This window comes from Dendropsophus ebraccatus, chromosome 11 (genome assembly GCF_027789765.1).
Source record: "Dendropsophus ebraccatus isolate aDenEbr1 chromosome 11, aDenEbr1.pat, whole genome shotgun sequence".
Taxonomy (NCBI): Eukaryota; Metazoa; Chordata; class Amphibia; order Anura; family Hylidae; genus Dendropsophus; species Dendropsophus ebraccatus.
The window spans coordinates 76682389-76702768 of NC_091464.1; positions in this window are offsets into that span (position 1 = coordinate 76682389).

Genomic DNA, 20380 nt, shown 5'->3' on the forward strand with positions numbered 1-20380 from the left:
ACGAATATGACCTTTGCGAAGACTATCCTGGATGTATTCTCGCATGGCCTCCCTCTCGGGTCTGCACAAATTAAAAATTCTCCCCTTAGGATATTTGGACCCTGGAATCAAATCAATAGCACAATCGTACGGACGGTGCGGTGGCAGAACTTCCACAGATTTTTCATCAAACACATCGGCAAAGTCAGCTACAAACTCAGGAATCTCTCCCTCCATAGTAGAGCAGTCTGTGACATTTAATGCAATACAGTGAGAAGAACACTTAGAACCCCATTTAATCAACTCCTTAGTGGACCAATCAAATACAGGATTATGTTGTTCCAACCAGGGCAAACCCAAAATTATGTCAGAAGACAAGTTATCTATGACCAGAAAATCAAGAATCTCCTTGTGTACTGACCCAACCTGCACCTCCATAGAAGGAGTAATGTACCTGACTTTACCCTGGGCCAGGGGTGTAAAATCAGCACCAGTAATAGTCAACGGACATCTAAGCTGAAGCGGGCATATTCCCAGAGCTGACCAGAATGCAGAGTTAATGAAGTTGGCCAAGGCCCCCGAATCCACATGAGCATAACCAGAAACAGATTTGTCTCCCAAAAACAAAGAAATAGGCAACATTAATTTGTTATTCTTTTCAAGAGGTACCTGGGCACCTGAGTGACCCCCTCGATCGTCACTCAGGCGCTGGAGTTTTTCCGGAGGTGGTTCTGGTCTGGAGGTACATTCCCTCACCCGGTGTCCGGCCTTTCCACAGTACAAGCAGAGATTATGTTGTAGGCGGTAAGCCCGTCTAATCTTGGCATCCGCAAGCCCGAGTTGCATGGGTTCATCTTGCAATCGGGGAACAGAAGGACTTAACTTAGGAGTAGAAACAGCAGAGGACAGGGTTTTAGAAGATTCAGGGGTGTCTTTCTCTCTGCGTCTGTCTCTGAGTCGTCTGTCCACCCGTATGGCTAATGCCATGGTCCCCTCTAAAGTATCAGGGGTAGGGTACACTATCAATAGATCTTTAAGCTGATCCGACAACCCCATCCGGAACTGGCAACGCAGAGCTGGATCGTTCCAGCCGGATGGTACACACCACTGCCGGAACTCAGCACAATATTCTTCTACAGGTCTCTTACCCTGTCTCAGAGAAGTAAGCTGATGCTCTGCTACTGCCGCCTAGTCTGGGTCATCATATAATAGCCCTAGGGCAGCAAAAAATTGATTCACGGAGGTCAACTCCATGGATCCAGGGGACAATGAAAAAGCCCACTCCTGAGGAGGACCCTGCAAGAGGGACATAATAATGCCCACCCTTTGGTCCTCGCCCCCAGAGGAGCAGGGGCGCAAATGAAAAAACAACTTGCATCCCTCTCTAAATGTTCGGAAACTCCTCCTGTCTCCCTTAAACTTTTCAGGGAGCTGCACAGGAGGTTCCAGAGGTAGAGGGGTGGTCATGGTCACCTGTCGTGGTGCAGTCTCTTGCTCCTGGACGCGCTCAGCAAGGTTCTGAACCAGCGTGTTCAGACCTTGCATCTGGTTAACCAGAGCCTCCATTGTGTCCATGATGCAAGGTGACTGCAAAAAAAAAAAAATTATTTTTTTTTTTTTTTTTTTTTTTTTAAGGCTGGCTATTCTGTCAGGACTGGCAGGCGTAGACAAGACAAGAGACAGTGACCCTAGATCTGAACCCACCCACTGTCAGCTGCCTACTTGCCTCGGTCGACCCTAAACGGTCGCGGACAACCCGGAGTCGGTCCCTACACTGCGTAGGTGAATACACAAAACGTAGACAGACAAACAAAACACAATGGAGCATAGTCAACTAGCAGGGTCAAAACCAAACAGACAACGCAGTACAAAATCAGAAGGAGAGCGGATAGTCAAATGTCAAGCAAGAGGTCAGAACACGGGCAGAGCAATAGCAAGGGGATTAGGACAGGGAACGCTGGGAAAGGAGTAGGGGAGCTGGGACTAGTGACAACTAATAGCCAGCGGGGAACTGAGGATCTGACTGCTTTTTATCCAGGGTAAGAGCTTAGGTCCAGCAGCTGATTGGAGCAGCCCTGATTCCAGCACCAAGCTCAGCTGAACAGACCTAGCAGTGCAGTAACCCCTGCACTGCCAGAAGTCTCACAGGCAAGGCAGGTGTGGCTGAAGTAAAACACAGTTCAGACACAATTCATATGCAAACACAGACAAAAATTTAGCGCTTCCTCGGCCGCCTGGCACAGACCGAGGAGCGCAAAGTCACATTCCTAACAAGTAGTTAACATGGAGGCCAGGCAGGATCGGCAGTAGCCAACATGGAGGCAAGGGCAGGCACCACAATAGTTAGCAGTAGTCAACATGGATGCCAGTTAAGGCCCAGCAGTAGCCAACATGAAGGCAAGGGCAGGCACACCAGTAGTAAGAAGTAGTCAACATGGATGCCAGTTAAGGCCCAGCAGTAGTCAACATGGATGCCAGTTAATGGCCAGCAAAAAGGAGGCAAGGGCAGGCACACCTAGTGAGGCTCCCTAAAACTAGCCCAGACACTGCAGGGCCTTGAACACACAGAGAGCCATTTCAAGTGAGTGAGGAAGTTAGTGAGCCTCCCAAAAATTAGGCCAGACAAAGAGAGCCATTACAAGTGAGTCCACCCAAAAATTGGAGTGAGTCCAGGGGCTGGGATATGAAGTGGACATGAAACCGGGTGCTGACAGCTAACTGGCTAGGCCAGTTGTCAGTCAGCACTCACTATCAAGGGTACACTTGATGCCTCTCGACCGGGGGTGATAAGGCCCCGGCCACGGATAGACAAAAAAAAAAACAGCTGGCTGGTTGGCGGGGGCGCGATCGGCGGGCCACGGGCAACCAGCCCCGCTCCTCTGCAGACGTAATGTGACGTTAGGTAGTGAGGACAAATAGAACAATACAGTCTTCTTTAGAGGCCCTGGAATTTGAGAACTCCATTAAAACAGAGGTAGCATATCATGAACCACCCAAAAATTCAGCCTGACACAACATGGCGGTGAGAACAGAGTGAACAAGGTAGAAGCGGTAGCCAGTTAGCCGTCCAAAAATTAGGCCAGACCTAGCATGGCATTGAGCACACAGATAACCATTACAAGTCAGTGAGGAAGCAAGTGAGCCTCCCAAAAATTAGGCCAGACACAGCAGGGCCTTGAACACACAGATAACCATTACAAGTCAGTGAGGAAGCAAGTGAGTCTCCCAAAAATTAGGACAGACACAGCGGGGCCTTGAACACACAGATAACCATTACAAGTCAGTAAGGAAGCAAGTGAGCCTCCCAAAAATTAAGCCAGAAGATGCATGGCATTGAGCACCCAGAGATCCATTACAAGTAAGTGAGTCAGCAAGTGAGCATCCCAAAAATTAGGCCAGACACAGCAGGGCCTTGAATGCACAGATAACCATTACAAGTCAGTGAGGAAGCAAGTGAGCCTCCCAAAAATTAGTCCAGAAGATGCATGGCATTGAGCACCCAGAGATCCATTACAAGTAAGTGAGGCAGCAAGTGAGCATCCCAAAAATTAGGCCAGACACAGCAGGGAGTGAGTCCAGGGGCTGGGATATGTAGTGGACATGAACCCGGGTGCTGACAGCTAACTGGCTAGGCCAGTTCTCAGTCATCACTCACCATCAAGGGTACACTTAATGCCTCTCGACCGAGGGTAATAAAGCCCCCGCCACGGCTACTCAAAAAAATAAAACAGCAGGCTGGTTGGCGGGGGCGCGATCGGCGGGCCCCCGTCAACAAGTCCCGCTCCTCCGCAGATATAGTGTGACGTCAGAGCATGGCAGTGGGGACACAGAGAACCATTAGGAGTGAGGAAGCAATTGAGCCTCCCAATAATTAGGCCAGACCCTGCATGGCGGAAGAAGACTTGGCAGTTGGCTGAGAATTGTAGGAAGAAGAAGAGGAGGAGGAGGAGGAGAGGAGATACCAAAAATCTTCACGTTCAGCTGCTTACCCCAGGTGGACAGTTGAATTCAGGTGAAATCCAGGCTTTGTTCATTTTTATAAACATCAGCCTTTCAGCGCTGTCAGTGGACAGGCGGGTGCGCTTATCAGTGATGATGGCACCAGCTGCACTGAAGACCTGCTCTGACAACACGCTAGCGGCAGGGCAGGCCAGCACCTCCAAGGCGTAAAGCGCCAGTTGGGGCCACGTATCCAGCTTTGAAATCTAGTAGTTGTAGTTAGCAGAGTGATCGGGAAGGACGGTGGTATGGTCAGCAAGGTACCCCCTCACCATCTTCCTGAAGGCTTCCCCCCTACTCTGTCTAGACTGGGGATGGTTGACATAGTCTTGCTGGGGTGCCATGAAACTGTCAAAGGCCTTGGAGAGTGTTCCCCTGCCCCTTGACAAGCTGCCTGCTCCACCGCTCCTCTCCCCCGCTCTTTGGCCCACAGAGCTACGTCTTCTGGTGCTAGTGGTGTCAGATGGGAAGTACATTTTCAGCTTCTATACCAGGGCCTGATGATATTGATTCACTTTCATACTGCGTTCCTCGGCAGGAATGACAGTGGAAAAGTTTGGTTTCTACCAAGGGTCCAGGAGAGTGAACACCCAGTAATCTGTGTTGTCCAAAACCAGTAGTCAACATGGATGCCAGTTAAGGCCCAGCAGTAGTCAACATGAATGCCAGTTAAGGCCCAGCAGTAGTCAACATGGATGCCAGTTAAGGCCCAGCAACAAGGATGCAAGGGCAGGCACACCAGTAGTCAACATGGATGGCAGAGGTAGGCATATGGACCACAAATCATTTGGTTTGAAATGGACAAAACTGAGGTTGACATCTGGCATTCCACAATGGCTCTGCGTTGCTGGTAAACCCTGGCTACCATCTGGAACGTGGAATTCTACCTCGAGGGTACGTCGCACTGCAGTCTGTGAGCCGGCAGTTGCAAGCGCCTTTGCACTGCCCTAAGGGTGGCAGCATCCGTGGTTGACTTGCGGAAATGCGCACAGATGCGTCCTATCTGTATATAATCCACAATCTTACTTTTATAATCTCCCCCGCTCCTCTATCTATCACAGTCCTGGGCAGGTTTCAGTGCTGTAATCACAGCAGTGTTTTCTCCCGCTGTACTGCACATGCGCGGCATAGTAAGGACGTTGGCACACCACCATCCAATACCGACCCCCGGGTGACATCACAGGACAACAGCACTTTCAATCAGGCCTAGAGGGGTGGGATTAGAGTGCTGAAACCCGCCCAGGACCGTGACTACATGGTGGAGCCACACACCCAGATGACTACTTGCCTGTAATTTACATACAGCGCGTGACATTATAAAAGTAAGATTGCAGATTATATATGGATGGGACACAGGCTACAAGGTTATGTTTGGGAAGCATGCTGGGTGATGTACCAGCATGTTTCCTTAGCGTTAGAGTCATTTTTCGCGTTATTGGTTTCCTTTAAGTATTCTTTTGGCTGTGCCATCTGTGATAAGTGGTACTCTTGCGAGTATGTTCTGCCAACATTACTATCTACAGTATATGGCGGTTTTGTATTATGTGGCACTGCCAATTTGACAATGTAAATTATATTCTATATTTTTAGGTGATGGTGTAGCAGTATAGTATTCTTTTAGGTACATACATGGTATACTTGGTCTATGTATGGCATTGCACAGAATAGGGTTCTAAGGGATGATCTAAACAACATGACCCCCAGGACTTTGTGAGCAGGATTAGCCCTTTCCACAGGTCCCATAGCAGCCCCATTTATAGCCCAGCTTCCCAATAACAGGGCCACCATCCATCATTTCATTTCACTATGCAAATATCATTCACCAATCATTAGATGTGGTTATATTCAGGCATTTGTTCCTAAGAATGTTAACAAGCACTGACTTCCCCTTATGCTATATTGTATACAGTACATGGACATGACACAGCCTGACAGAGTACCAAGTTTATTATACGTGTGCCCAAAAGCAATTTCTGCTCAGCTGAATAAACAACCAATATAAATAGCTGACAGAATATTTAGGATTCTAAATATTAGCTTAATAACTAATTCATTTGCTTTGTTCTAGACTGTCAGGACGGCTAAATGTTTACACAATTCACAATCTGTCAGCGTTATTTTCTTTTCTTTCAGCCCATACATTTAGCTGAGCGCAAAAAAAAAAAAAAAAGACGGCAAACCGGTTATTGTGTAATATCCATCTGTTCGTGGTTTGTATTACAATAAGGGTCTGTGTGATCTGCGCTGCCTGTGTATATGTATACTATTGGATCTTAGCACATATCAGATTTTCTATTTTATTTGTAGGGAAATTAAAGTACTGTAAGGGGTAAACTGCTGATGTGGTCGTAATGATCTAAAAGTCTTTTGAGACTTTTTTTTTTAAAGGCTGTGTTCACACTATTGTAGTGTCCGACGGTATGGGAACAATGTGCTGCCTAACTGGTTTGTTTGGGCCCAAACTCAGAAAAGAAGTCAAAGTTCCAGGATGCAGATACTGGTTTTACGGGTTGCTTCCTGAGAGTGGTCCCAGTGTGAGTAGCTCACAAGCACTTGGAAAGTTGAGGCACTCACCACCGCGTCTTCATGAAATAGTTTTTCTTTATTCACATAAATGCAGATACATAGATACAGAAGAGTGAATGGACTTGTCTGTATCTATGTACCTGCATTTATGTGAATAAAGAAAAACTATTTCATGAAGATGCGGTGGTGAGTGCCTAAACTTTCCTAGTGCTCTTGTGAATTATTCATCATACAGCTTAAGGCTATGTTCACACTACGTAAAAGTACGGCTGTTGTTGCCGATGGCAACAACGGCCGTACTTTTGGCGCGGTGGAACAATGCCTTACTTTCAATGGGATCCCGGACGGAGCGTATACACATCGTATACGCTCCATCCGGGATCCCATACGGGGCCGCAAATAACTGACATGTCAGTTTTCTGCGGCCGGAATTCAGTGAATTCCGGCCTCAGAAAGCTCTGTCAGTTCACACAGTGAAGCAAGCTTTCTTTACTGTATGCTATGGGAAGCTCTGATGCAGGCGCGCGCTGATGTACCCGCATCAGAGCTCTGCGGCCGGAAAGATCATCCGCCCAGAGACCGGCCGTTCTATGACCCGGGGTCATGGAACGGCCGGTCTCTTAAGTAGTGTAAACATAGCCTAATTGTTGATAGAGCACCATTTGCGTTACTTTTGGGATCAAGGGACTATCTATATGGTGCGGTTTCTCCCTCTGTTTGGTAATGCAGAACCTTAATAGCGGCTGAACCAATGTACCAGAAGATACCGGTTCAAAGCACCAAGTAGTCAGGCAGCAGCAAATTAGAGATTGGATATCGGTGTCTGGAGATTACACTGACCCAAAAACAACTAAGGCAGGGCCAAAAAACAAGGAATGGAGGCGGCTGGTGCTGGCTGGTGTGAAGCATGTTCTGGCACTAACCACTGCTGGGTCATATTCTCTGCTTCACCTCCCAGCTGTCTGCCTCGAGCTGCCTCTGCTCGTGAGTCTCTTGCTGCTTTCACCATGGCTGCAGTTCCTGTTAAAAATCAACCTTAAGGCTATGTTCACACTGCGTATGAATCCATCCGTAGATTGTACGCCGCCGTACATGTGCGGCTGAAACTACGGGCGTGGGAAAAATAGACATGCGGCCGGATGCGTATGCACCGTGAACATACGCCCGTAGTACAGTTATGCTTCCCTAGCTTGTTTCGAAGCGATCTGAGGCAGGTCATTTACTTGGAAATCTTCGCCCAGCCCCGTAAACCACACAGAACCTTTTGGATCGAAAAATCAAGTTCAATTTGGCTGAAATAAGTACTTCGTACGGGACCGCAAGAAAAAACAATGGCCGTGAGTTTCAATATTTCCGTCCTCAAACAATGGTCTTGTTCATTTTTCACGGCGCCGTATACGATCCGGCCGTAAGCTCATACGTAGTGTGCACTGTGCGGGCGTATATCGTATACTTTCAAGCGAACGCATCAACCTCAAAACTATGTGCGTATATTCGTGGTTCGCACTACGGACGGATTCATACGCAGTGTGAACATAGCCTCAACATGTAACCACCAGGTGTCTCACTTTTTTCAGACCACAGTCCAAGCTCCCTCTACCTTTTTCTCTTTAGGGTCTGTTCACATGTACAGACTCGCAGCTAAAATCTCGCTGTGAGTTTTGCAGCAAGATCAGCTACAAGTCAAGGTCCTGGAAGGTCCCAGTACTACATACTCGCAGCGGTCTGAAAGACCGCTACAAGTATGTAATGCAGCCACCCCCTTAACCCCTTCTGCTCCTGCTCGCCTAAGGCTCAGCTGTCTGTATATTAATTACCTCTCTCCTGCACTGGTCCCGGCGTCCTGCTCTCCCGCCCAGCCAATCAGTGTCTGTGGCTGGGCAACACACTGATTGGCTGGGCGGGAGAGCAGGACGTCAGGATCCCGTGCAGCAAGGAGAGGTAATGTATATACAGACAGCAGAAAGGGAGCAGAGCAGAAGGGGTTAAGGGGGCGGCTGCATTACATAATTGCAGCGGTCTTTCAGACCATTGCGAGTATGTAGTACTGGGACTTGCCAGGACCTTGACTCGAAGCTGATCTCGCTGCAAAACTTGCAATGAAATTTCAGCTGTGTGTGTGTACGTGTGAACAGACCCCTAAAAGAAAAAAAAAAGACTAAACACAGGAAATGACCTCTGCAGTCCTTTGTAGAGAAATGGGCCTGGGTTCACATCCCAGGTATTTCTAGTTTGAATAGAAAAAAAAAGTTGGCAAAGTTTCTATTTTCTTACAGAGATGAGTGGACATTTTATTTTTATACAGCAGATATATATATTTCCTATATTCCTCTAGTGTAGAAGTCAGGAAACAATTCACAATTAATATGCATATGTAGATTAGTATTATTAGTAGGGATGAGCGAACCGAACCGTTACGAATTAGATTCGTTACGAACTTTGCAAAAAGTTCGGTTCGGTACCGAACCAAACTTTCAAAAAGTTTGTGACAAAGTTAGTTAAAATCACAACGGCGTCGCAAAACTGTACTTTAATCAGAGAATAGAACAGGCTACAAGGGATTATTACTCCTATAATCCTTTGTATCCTGTTATTATGTGAATATTAAGGTGTGTGACGTCACTCCAGGAACAGGAAGTGCCTGAGCGTCCATGTTTTTTCTCATTGTGTGTCTAGCCTGCAGAGAGAGAGGAGGTGTACGTTAGGCAGAGAGGGAAAACACATAGATTACATATCAAAACAACTGGATAAGTACAGGGAGAGATAGAGAAGGAGTATATATTGTTTGTGACAGAAGCCAGAGAGAGGAAGATAAAAATAAAAATCGCACGATACAGGGAAAGCTTTATAAGCTCATACATAGTGAAAGAGGCTGAGAAATCAAGAGTTAGGTAGAGAGAGGGAGAGATAGCCATCTAACTCAAAAATCGTGATATCTAGGGAGAGATAGGGAGATAAAAAAAAAGAAATAGGGAGAGAAAAGTGAGAAGAGTCACTCAGGAGTCAGGACACGTAGCATTGAACCAGCTACTGTTCCGTGACAGAGGGGAGACGCTAGACGTTTGTTTGTTTGTGATCAGCTGTTCTATTTGAGGCGAAGTCAGTGCCCCACAAAAGCTGTCCGTTTGTGCTCTGCTGGTTGCCGTCAAACCCCTCTAGCCACCCGCAACCAAAAAAGTAAAAAAAAAAAACCTTCAAAAAAGTTAGTTTGTTTGTTTGTTTGTTTGTGATCAGCTGTTCTATTTGAGGCGAAGTCAGTGCCCCACAAAAGCTGTCCGTTTGTGCTCTGCTGGTTGCCGTCAAACCCCTCTAGCCACCCGCAACCAAAAGAAAGTAAAAAAAAAACCTTCAAAAAAAATAAAAAAAAAGTTTGTTTGTTGTTTTTTTGTGATCAGCTTGTTCTATTTGAGGTGAAGTCAGCGCCCCACAAATGCTGTCCGTTTGTGCTCTGCTGGTTGCCGTAAAACCCTCTAGCCACCCGCAACCAAAAAAGTTAAAAAAAAAAAAAAAAATGTTTTTTTTTTGGGGATAACCTGTAAATTTCTCCTTTGCTGGGTGCCTCCAACCCACAAAGCAATAGTCACTGAAAATTTATGCCTTCTGCCCAATAGATTATTTATTTTTCAAAATTTACACCAACCAAAGAACTATGTCCAAGCGTCCTACTTCCAGCACTTCCCAGGCAAGGACTGCAACGGCAGGCGGTGAGGGTAGGAGAAGTGGCAGCACCAGGCCCAGAGGCAGCCGGGGCAACAGGCGTGGCAGCAGGGTGCAGCTACCCCAGACACCCAGTGGTTGTGTAAGAACCACACAGCCAGCGGTTATAGATTGGCTTACCCAATCCTCCACTTCCACCGCCCAAAGCTCCCAAACAAGGTCGGCTGGATCATCCAACACCACCCTTACATGGGAGGGTCAGCGACAGTCCTCTGCCCCGTCCCCTGTTATTACTATGCCACCCACCTTTGGGGCACCTTCTGCCAGGGAACTGTTGGCAAATCTTGATCTGCCTTTGGATTCTCTACCACTTTTTAGTGATGATGAGGAGGAGGATGAGGTAGTCCACCAAAGGCAGCAGGTGGAACGTGCAGAGACTGCAGAGGAGATGGTGGCTGTAAGCCAGGGAGGGGCATCCAGTGCCACACCTGAGATCCTGTCCCAGCCACTGGAGGACAGTAGCAGTGGTGGTGATGATGATGTCGCCGATCGGACGTGGCGCCCCCAAGCACCATTATCCTCAGTGTCATCAGGGGTGGAAAGTGAGGTGCTACTGAAGCAGCTACATCCCACTGCTGCAAGGAAGCGAGGCACAAGAGGGAGAAGTAGAAGACAATCTACCAGGCAGAGTCCATTACCTCCAAGCCTTTTTCCTGAGAGGGGACCCTCAGGCAGCAGTGGCAGCCAACAGGCCGCAAGACCCCCCGTGGCTGGCAGCAAACCACGGTCCTCTGTCGTCTGGCAGTTCTTTCGGCTGGGGACAGATAAGCACATCGCTCTGTGCCTGCTGTGCAACGAGAGGGTCAGTCGTGGCAGGGGTGATAATCTTGGGACAACATCCATGAGGAAGCACATGGAAAGGCAACACCAACAGGCATGGAAAAAACGTGACCCCAATACCACCTCCTGTCAGGATGCACCATACACTGCAGATCCCATCATGCAGCATCCTGTCACTGCAAATCAGGCCTCGTCAGCCTCAGTTGCCAGCAGCAGCACAGTCTCACTGCCATGTACACCCCTAATGAGGCAGCAATCCCTGACCGAGTCCATGGGCAAACGTCAGGTGTACTCTCCAGCAGACATCCCATGGCACAGAAACTGGCCGGACACCTGGTTAAGCTGCTGGTGCTTCAGCCCCTGCCATTTAATCTTGTGGACTCCCAGCCTTTCAGGGATTTCGTGGCGTGTGCGCACCCCAGATGGCGAGTCCCATCACTGCACAGTTATGTGAAGAGAAAGGTTGGCAACTCATTGGGACTCTCGGTGTCCAAGATCGTGCACCCGCTGATGTCTGGTCCTCTAATTATAGGCAAGGCCAGTACATGGCAGTTACTGCCCATTGGGTCAACATCCTCCCAGGAGACCATCAGGAAGTTGGCCCATTCTTGCCACTGTCACCTCCACAGTGCTTTAGGGGGCCAGCAGCGGGTAGCACAACGTGCACGGTAGCACGACGTGCCATCCCGCTTGAATTCTGCCCTCCATATGCTCGACCGCCTGTACGAGCAAAGGTCAGCCATAACAGACTACCTCATGGGGCAATCAGGAAGCTTCACGCCACACTGCGACTTCCAAGTAACACACTGGCAGTTAATGCGGGAAGTCTGCCAATTGTTGATCCCTTTTGAGGACGCGACTCTCTTTGTGAGCAGACAGGACTATGGGATCAACGACATCATCCCACTCCTCCATGTTCTGGAAAGTGCACTGAGCAACATCATCAGCGAGGATTCCCAGGCCACAACTCCAAGGCTGAACATCGCCTTGAGCCCAGAGCTGGATAAAGTGCAGATGGAGGTTGAGGAGGAGGAAGATGTCTACGCCCAGCCATTCCGCACACCGCCACCTGGCTTCTCTGCCTCTCCATCACAGGAGGAGATGGAGGATGAGGTGGTAGACGAAGAGCAGGAAGACCCCAGCAGACCCTGGAACTATACCGAGGACAGTGGAGAGGAGAGGCGGTCATTGTCCTTGGTGCAGATGGCAAGTTGTCTGCGGGAGTGTCTGCGGAATGATAGCCGGATTGTGAACATCCGCCAGAGGGACCAATACTGGCTGGCCACCCTGTTGGACCCTCGCTTCCGCCGCAAAATGGCAGAATTCTTCCCGCCATCACAGAGGGAGGCTAAACTGGTGTACTACAGGGACATGCTCACCAGTCAGTTGGTCTCAACTTACCTGCGAGACCAGCCAGGTTCTCAGACAACATCCTCTGGGGGGGAACCAGCACGCTCCACTCCCACCACCACTAGTGGAGGCATAAGAAGTCGCTACAGCCTGCAAGCTCTCATGAGCGATTTCATGCAGCCAGCTGGTGAAGAAAGGACACAGCACCGGACTCATGGCGTGGACTAGCATGAGCTCAGCTACCAGGTCACTGCCTACCTTGATTCTACCCTGCCCCAAAGTGTCACCGACCCCGTGCAGTACTGAGTACTGGGCAGAAAAACTCCAGATTTGGCCTCAACTGGCAGAGTTTGCCTTGGCTCTGCTGTCCTGCCCAGCCAGTAGTGTGGCGTCAGAGAGGGTATTTAGTGCGGCGGGTAACATCGTAACACCGCAAAGAACGAGGCTCTCTTGCCACAGTGTGGAGATGCTCACTTTTGTTAAGATGAATCGTGCCTGGATTACATCGGATTATACCACCCCCCTGCCTGTTGTGAATGACTAAGTCATCAGTCACCCGTCTTGCATGGCAATCCGTGTGTCCAAGAAATTGACCTTGATATCCTAAATATGTGCCCAATGTAAAAATCCGTAATTTAACTTATTAAGTAATGTTCCCCCCTTAGACCCCAATTAAAAAAAAAAAATCACCTTAAAAATTCCCAACTTAATTCGGATACATTTGAAATAACAGATCCCCATTTCCAAATTTAATGCCCATGGTGTGTTGGCCATTTAACATCTCCACACCAGATTAATGCCTTGCACCAGTGCACCGTCCAACCCATACCCCAAGAACAGTAGCAACCCTAAAATAATCCCCACGACTATGCTTCAGAAAATGTGGATTTCACCTTTTGTGAACTATAGCCGTGGGGTTCTATCCCTGGCACCCGTGCCAAGGAACACTACTCACCAGTTTGTAAGCGGATACTAACTGTTCTTGAGGTATTTTGTGGATATCATGAGAGTAGTGAAATCTTGCACCCCAAATCCCGATGGGGTTCTTCTGTGTGCAAATTATTTCACGCCTCTCATGCAGTCACGTGTGGAATAAGGCTGTCTATGGGGTATATATCACGGAGGCTGCTGTCCTTCAACTGTGATATAAAAAACCACCACAGTTAGTTACAGCAACAAACAGTTGCTGAAAGGCAGGTTATCTTGCCTTCTTTACGGGTTCCTTTACAATAGGAGGCTTTTTTGTGGTTCCCTGCTGGCTAAAATCCACAGCGCATCCTTGGCTGATTTTATGCCACCTTCAGTACTATGGGGCTGGGCGCAAATACCCAGTTCAGCGCAGAACTGCGTATGTCCGGCTGGCACCCTACTACTGAATGCCATTTGGTGAACGGTATAAAAATGCCCTGTGGATTTTACTCAGCAGACCCTCAGCCACATGTGAAGGTACCCATAGGGTGAGGTTTTTTGGGAGTGACAAAAGCGAGGGTGGGAGGTCACTCCCATACCCCATAAGGGTTTTTTCCCCTACCCACTTTAAAAGATAAGTCCAGGCAGTCATTAACTTTCTGTACCCTTACTTGACCCAGAAACTTTTTAATTGACCGGACTTATCCTTTAAGCCAGCTGGTGACAGTACTTAAAAAACACAAAAGCATACATCCATTGTATTGGACTCTACACCCGGTTAGGACATCAAACTGGTGTTAAGAAAAAATAAAAATAAAATAATAATATATATATATATATATATATATATATATATGTGTGTATCGCCAACAGCCATAGGCCCAGATTCAACAGGTTTGACACCAGAGTTGTTGCGTCAATTTGTAAAGCAAGTGCCAGTGAGGTGTCAATTTAATGAAAATTGGACAAGTATTTTTGGATAATGGAACTGGGGTAAAGCATTCTTGAATCTGTACCTTTTTTAAATGTCCTTTCTTCACCTCATGGATTCTGAGGGTGAGGTTCTCTGTCTATTTTACCGTATCCGTATCCTGCTAGAATAGGTGTAATGTTAGAGGGGGTGTTTTTTAACGTTGACTGTCCTGTGCTGAACTCTACATTAACATGTTGTCATGTTTAAAGAATGATTTTTACACACCGAGGAATTTTCTAGAATGTAAGATTACTCTGATTTGCTACAAAGAGTCGATTCTGCCATCTCTAGAGAACATGCAAATTTTACCAAGTGGTGTTTTTATACAACTTCCATACAAGTTTTGCAGGTGGAAAACTTTTTGCATATATATTTGAACATGTTATAAAGCTTGTATCTAGCCGCAATTTTTTTTTTTTTTTTACCTTTATGGGAAATCGGGGAATTACGGTTTAACAACTTTTCTTTCCAGTGCAAGATGAAAAGCTGCAACTGCAATTATGATATTTTCAAGGTGAATGTCAGTCCACAAGTGACTGTAATTCTTACCCTCGGCATTAAATGTCACCACCTGACCACTTTCTTCCTGTCTTGGGAGATCTTAACTTTCAAAAGCATCTGAGCATACGTGTTATTTTTACCCTTTTCCTGCATGATCAAGAACTACAGATTCCGATGTACCCGTTGCAGCCGGAGTGATGTGGTTGATGTTTCTGATTTTTTTTATGAAAGCCTTTGCTTAATCATCCACAGTGAGCAATGTGTGCTGATAGACTGAGCACTCCATAAAAGAACCAAGATTTCCAAATCAAAGCCAAAGGTTTCTAATTGCGAAGCATAAACATGGAATGTTTAGCCGCGTAAATTACTCCTAAGGTCGGCACTTTTTCTTACGTTGCCAAATATAGAACAAAGATAAAAAAACTCCTTCTAATTTTAGAATTTATTATTCAAAGCACTCCGTACAATAATAAAAAAAAATGCTGTCTATGTTATAGTCACATTCCTGAACATTTGTGTTACTATAACTCACGGCTGCTCTTGTTAACCGAATGTGGTTCTTTTTTTTAGATGGGAAACCATAACTTGAAATTCTTTACTACTGGAGGTCCATGTGGATAATCTGCCCATAGATTGAATGCCTCAGGGTATACTGAGAGCATGTTCAGCCTAAATATAGAAGGACTTATAGTAATAACCTCGGCTGATCTTGCAAAACATTCTGTCTGCTTACTTATCCGGTTCTCCTGTTTATGCTTCATAGACATTTTCACTTGAATTTATAAATGACAAACTTTGCTAATCTGTATGCGCCAACCAGCAGTCTCTTCATGTGCATTTCCTCATCACTCTATGTATATGTCTACTCTTCCAGACTCCACAAATCACCTGTTAAGCTGAAGCTTTGTAGTATCGTACTTTACATCTCCCAGGACACATAATACAGCCCTTCACTTGAGGCTTTTTTCCCCCAGAAATTGGAAGGTTGGTGTTAAAGGGGATATCCAGGATTGGAAAAAAGGCAGCTACTTTCTTGCAAAGACAGTGCCACTCCTGTTCTCAGGTTGTGTGTGGTATTACAATTCAGCTTCACTGACTTCTATTAAACTGAGTTGCCAAAACACACCCAAACTGAGGACAAGAGAAGTGCTGTTTCTGGAAGAAAGCCTGGATAACCCCTTTAACATAAAATGATTTATTGTATAAGGGCCTGTTCACACTGAGCAAAAGAAGCGGAATGAAGTGACATGTCAATTCTTTCAGTGGACAGCAGAGGGGCGAGAGAAATCCCATTGAATCAATGGGACTGGCAGAATTACAAGAGGCATCTGCGACGCGGGCTAAGCTTGAAATTCCGCCTCTTTTGCTCAATGTGAATAGTCCCTGAGAAAATAATCCTCCAGCATAATAATAATAATAATAATAATAATAATAATAATAATAATAATTAACTGATTCTCCAATGCCAGAACATATAGGAAAAATTATGAGGAAGAAGAGGCAGTCTAGTGACATACACTATGTTATCTTTTCCCTTCACTAATTTGCAACAAAATTTATCAAGGCCAATGTCTCTGTACATATATCCCCACCCCCGTGCCCCACTCAGGATTTACTGAGAAGTCCATGCAGAAGTATGCCAGGCAAAGGGATAATAATTCCCCCATGGGTCTCTTTCCACTTCTATCTCACACTGCACCCACTTCCTCCTCCTCCGCCCTTCCGTCTCCATAGATTTTAATGAGTAGCTGTAACCTGATACATCAGGTTTGTATGTACTATTAAATGGGGAAAAGGGGAAGAAGAGGATGACAAAATAAGACAAGGCAGAATCAGATGTCATCCCATTTCCATAGTAGGAGGATTGACCACTGGGGCACCTTCCGATCTTGTCACCCTAGTCTACTGTTAGATCTACATGTGCACTACCCCATTTATTCTCTATATGAGTTATAGAAACAGAAAAACACAGTGTTTGGGTTACCAGATGGGGACACTCCTTTGAGAGTGGGTAACTTTGGTAAAAAAAGACAAGGCAAGGGAAAGAATGGGACGATAAAATTAAACAGGGCAGAATCAAGTGCATGGGTGATATTTGCTGTTTATTTCCATTTATTATGAGAGAGAGAGAGAGAGAGAGTAACTTTTTATTGGTTTTTCATCATGAAATATAAAACAGAATTAAAAAAGAAAATAAATAAAATATTTATTCATCAAACCAAGAAATTGTTTTTTTTTTTGCTTTTACAATGTTAAGTTGTAGCTCCAAATTGGAACAGCTTTACATTTTACATGTAACATTGAGTAATTTCGCTTATCTTGTACTGATTGAGAGTTTCATAATTCCCTTCACTTCATTCTCCTACGAAGCTGCCTTCAGACTCCTGCTGATTTCTTCTAGACTTTAAGCCAAAAAAACATGATTGTTTACGATGGTCAACATTTTGTTAGAACAGTTTATATGTATGAGGTGGATAGTGTTTTTGTGCTATCCATAGTGTTCTGCCTAATATAGACTGGAGATTAGTGGTTATTTTGTGACTCTAAATATTGTGTAGGTGGTTCTTACAATGAGTACTATGTGAATGCAACAAAGAGTTGGAATCTACTCAACATTTTGTACCTGAATGTATACAAAACAATAAACATTTTAGAAGAAAAGCTGCATTGGTTGAAACAATGAATTAAAGTACTATGCTGAAACTGATATATACTCTTATTGGTTACTATTTGCAAAAGTGGGAATTTTATTTTTACTTGAAATCACTTTAAATACATATATAGATATGAGTTACAGGCAGTTAGGATCCTGAGTTTGGCTTACTGGAGTATATATTTACCATATTCTCCCATTATCCTTCCACTAGAAGAGAATATAACATGCAGAAAGTAGGGTTGAACTGTTTAACTGTTTTGGTTCAGTGACATTCTCTGAACCTGAATGCTACTCAACGGCCGTAGTCCCAGTTTTGCAACTACTGCCATTATTTATTGAAATTACCGATCACATTAAAGTCTATGGAATCCCGTCCGGAGTGTATACACTCTGGCCGGGATTTGAAGCGGCCTCACAAAAAACTGACATGACATGTTTCAGACAATGTAAAGTTTGGCTCCGGCTGGACTTTACATTGTCGACTATGGTGATTTGAAATGCAGGAACACCGGAACATGCCTGCATTACTGCATATGGCCAGGATGAACAGTGACACTGGCTGTTCTATGACACGGCCGGGTCACAGAACGGCTGGTGTCTTAAGTACTGTGAACCCTGCCTATAGCTATATCTATGTTTTGCAGGACTCCCTAGGGTGGCATCCAACTTTTGCAGATGCCGGGAGTCAAATGCCAAATGTTTGTACATAGGGCTCCTTAACTGGAGCACATAACATTTAGATGCCCTGTATATAGTTAGAAATCTGTTTTAAAAAATTACATTATTATTATTATTATTATTATTATTATTATTATTATTATTATTATTATTATTATTATTATCTTATAAGCAGCCTTTACTACTTCAAAAGAATCTGAAATCTTGAGCTGGCCAAAGTATGAACATGAAGAACAGCTTAACTTCTCTTTAAATGAATCAATGGTATAACTAATGGGGATGACACATCTCCAAGATCAGAGGAAGCATTGGCCGAGGTTCAATCATGCAAGAGCTGAAATTAGCCAAATTAAATTTGAGTCAAGAATTCACAGCTGGTCAGATAATAAACAAGGTAAGCCATGTTAATGCAATTTATGCAGAGAGAGCGGCTTCAGGGGGTTTATTGGCAGATATTGGAATGAATTATTCCTTATTATTAGATGGTTTTTGATTTTCAATATTTAGGAGTCTGAAAGCTCAACTTGAATTAATAACACTTCAATGCGTTTATTGCTCCATCTCTAGCACTTATTGAACATTTCAAGTTTTTCTCCATAGTTTTCAAGATCTATGTTGGAATTGGAAGTAATTGGAAGAAATTAAACTTGAATGGGATGAAGATATAGGATTTCGTTGACAGGTCCTAAGTAGTGTTAAGCAGAGATTTCGAACTGTTCTGTTTCAGCAATGTTTTCCGAACCCAATTTCTTAGCATTTGACTCCTGGTGTCCGGAGAAGTTAGCTGCCACCCTAGGGCTTCCAGGAAAACATGGATAGAGCCTATGGGGACTAACTTCTCAAGACACTAGAAGTCAATTGTCGAGCGTTCCGGTTCAGAAAACGTTTTAGCAACTCTGCTCAACACTAGTCCTTAGTGAATTCATTGAAATGTAAAATAGGAAAATAGGGTGTTGGTTGATCTGTTGTACCCCATTGACTTTAAACAGGTCCACTGGGTTTTACGACATGGTGTCTGGCATTTAACTGGACAAAATTGTGCAGTGTGCTGTCAGTTTTTTGACAGAACCTACAACAATATTGTGAAATCAACGTTAAAGGACAATTCACAGAATTTTTTTTTAAACTTATTTAACACACATTACTAAGTTATATAACTTAGTAATGTGTGTAAATAAGCTGGCCACCTTCCCACACTTTCTGACCCCCCCCCCCCCCCCCCCGCAAGTTGCTGAAGTGAATAGGAGAGGAAAAGGCTGGAGCGCATCACATGGCTTCCAGCTTGCTCAGCCATGATTGGCTGAGCTTGCTGGAAGCCATGTGATGCGCTCCAGCCAATGAAAAAGGCTGCCGGTGCGTAGCCTTTTCTCTTCCATGGACCTGTAAGTGAGGGAGATCGCAGGACGACGGCCAGAGGTGATGGAGACGCGGACGGCAGGATATTTAAGTGGCGATCATCACCGGAGGAATGGTGAGTATGGTGTGTGTGTGTGTCTGTTTTTTTTTTTTTTTTTTTTTTTTGCAGGTCCCGCGGGAGTTGTCCTTTAAGTCTCTGTTAATTCATTTTGTTAAAGTTTTTTTTTTTATCATACTCCCATGAGTCTGTAATGCCTTCACTACTCAGATCTATGTGGATCTCTATCTCTAAGAACTGAAGAGGCGAGCCACAGAAAGAAGCTTTGGTGGACTCATTGCTACCACATATCATTAACCATTTGAATGTCACTGAAGAAAGAAGAAGTAGACACATTTTGCTTCCTCTTGTTACAGTGTATATCCATTGGTCTAAGATCTAAGGTTGCCTTCTCCCTTAAAGAGTCCATATGGTCCATATACATTGGTTTGCAATACATAAGAATATCAACCATTTTTTTTTTCAGTATTTCAATTCAAAAAGTGACCTCATATACTGTATTCTATATACATTACATACAGAGTGATTACATACAGAGTAAACTTTTTCAAGTGTTTATTTCTGTTAAAAGTGATGATTATGGATTACAGCCATGAAAAAAACAAAAGTCAGTGTTTCAGAAAATTAGAATAATTAACCCAAAACACCTGCAGTGGCTGCCTAAGTGTTATAAAAAGGTCCCTTAATCTGGTTCACGATGCAACACAATCATGGGGAAGACTACTGACTTGACAGGCAGTCATTCCCACACTCCACAAAGAGGGTAAGCCACAAAAGTTTATTGCTAAAGAAGCTGGCTGTTATCAGAGTGCTGTATCAAAGCATATTAATAGAAAGTTGAGTGGAAGGCAAAAGTGTGGTAGAAAAAGGTGCACAAGCAGAACCGCAGTCTTAACAG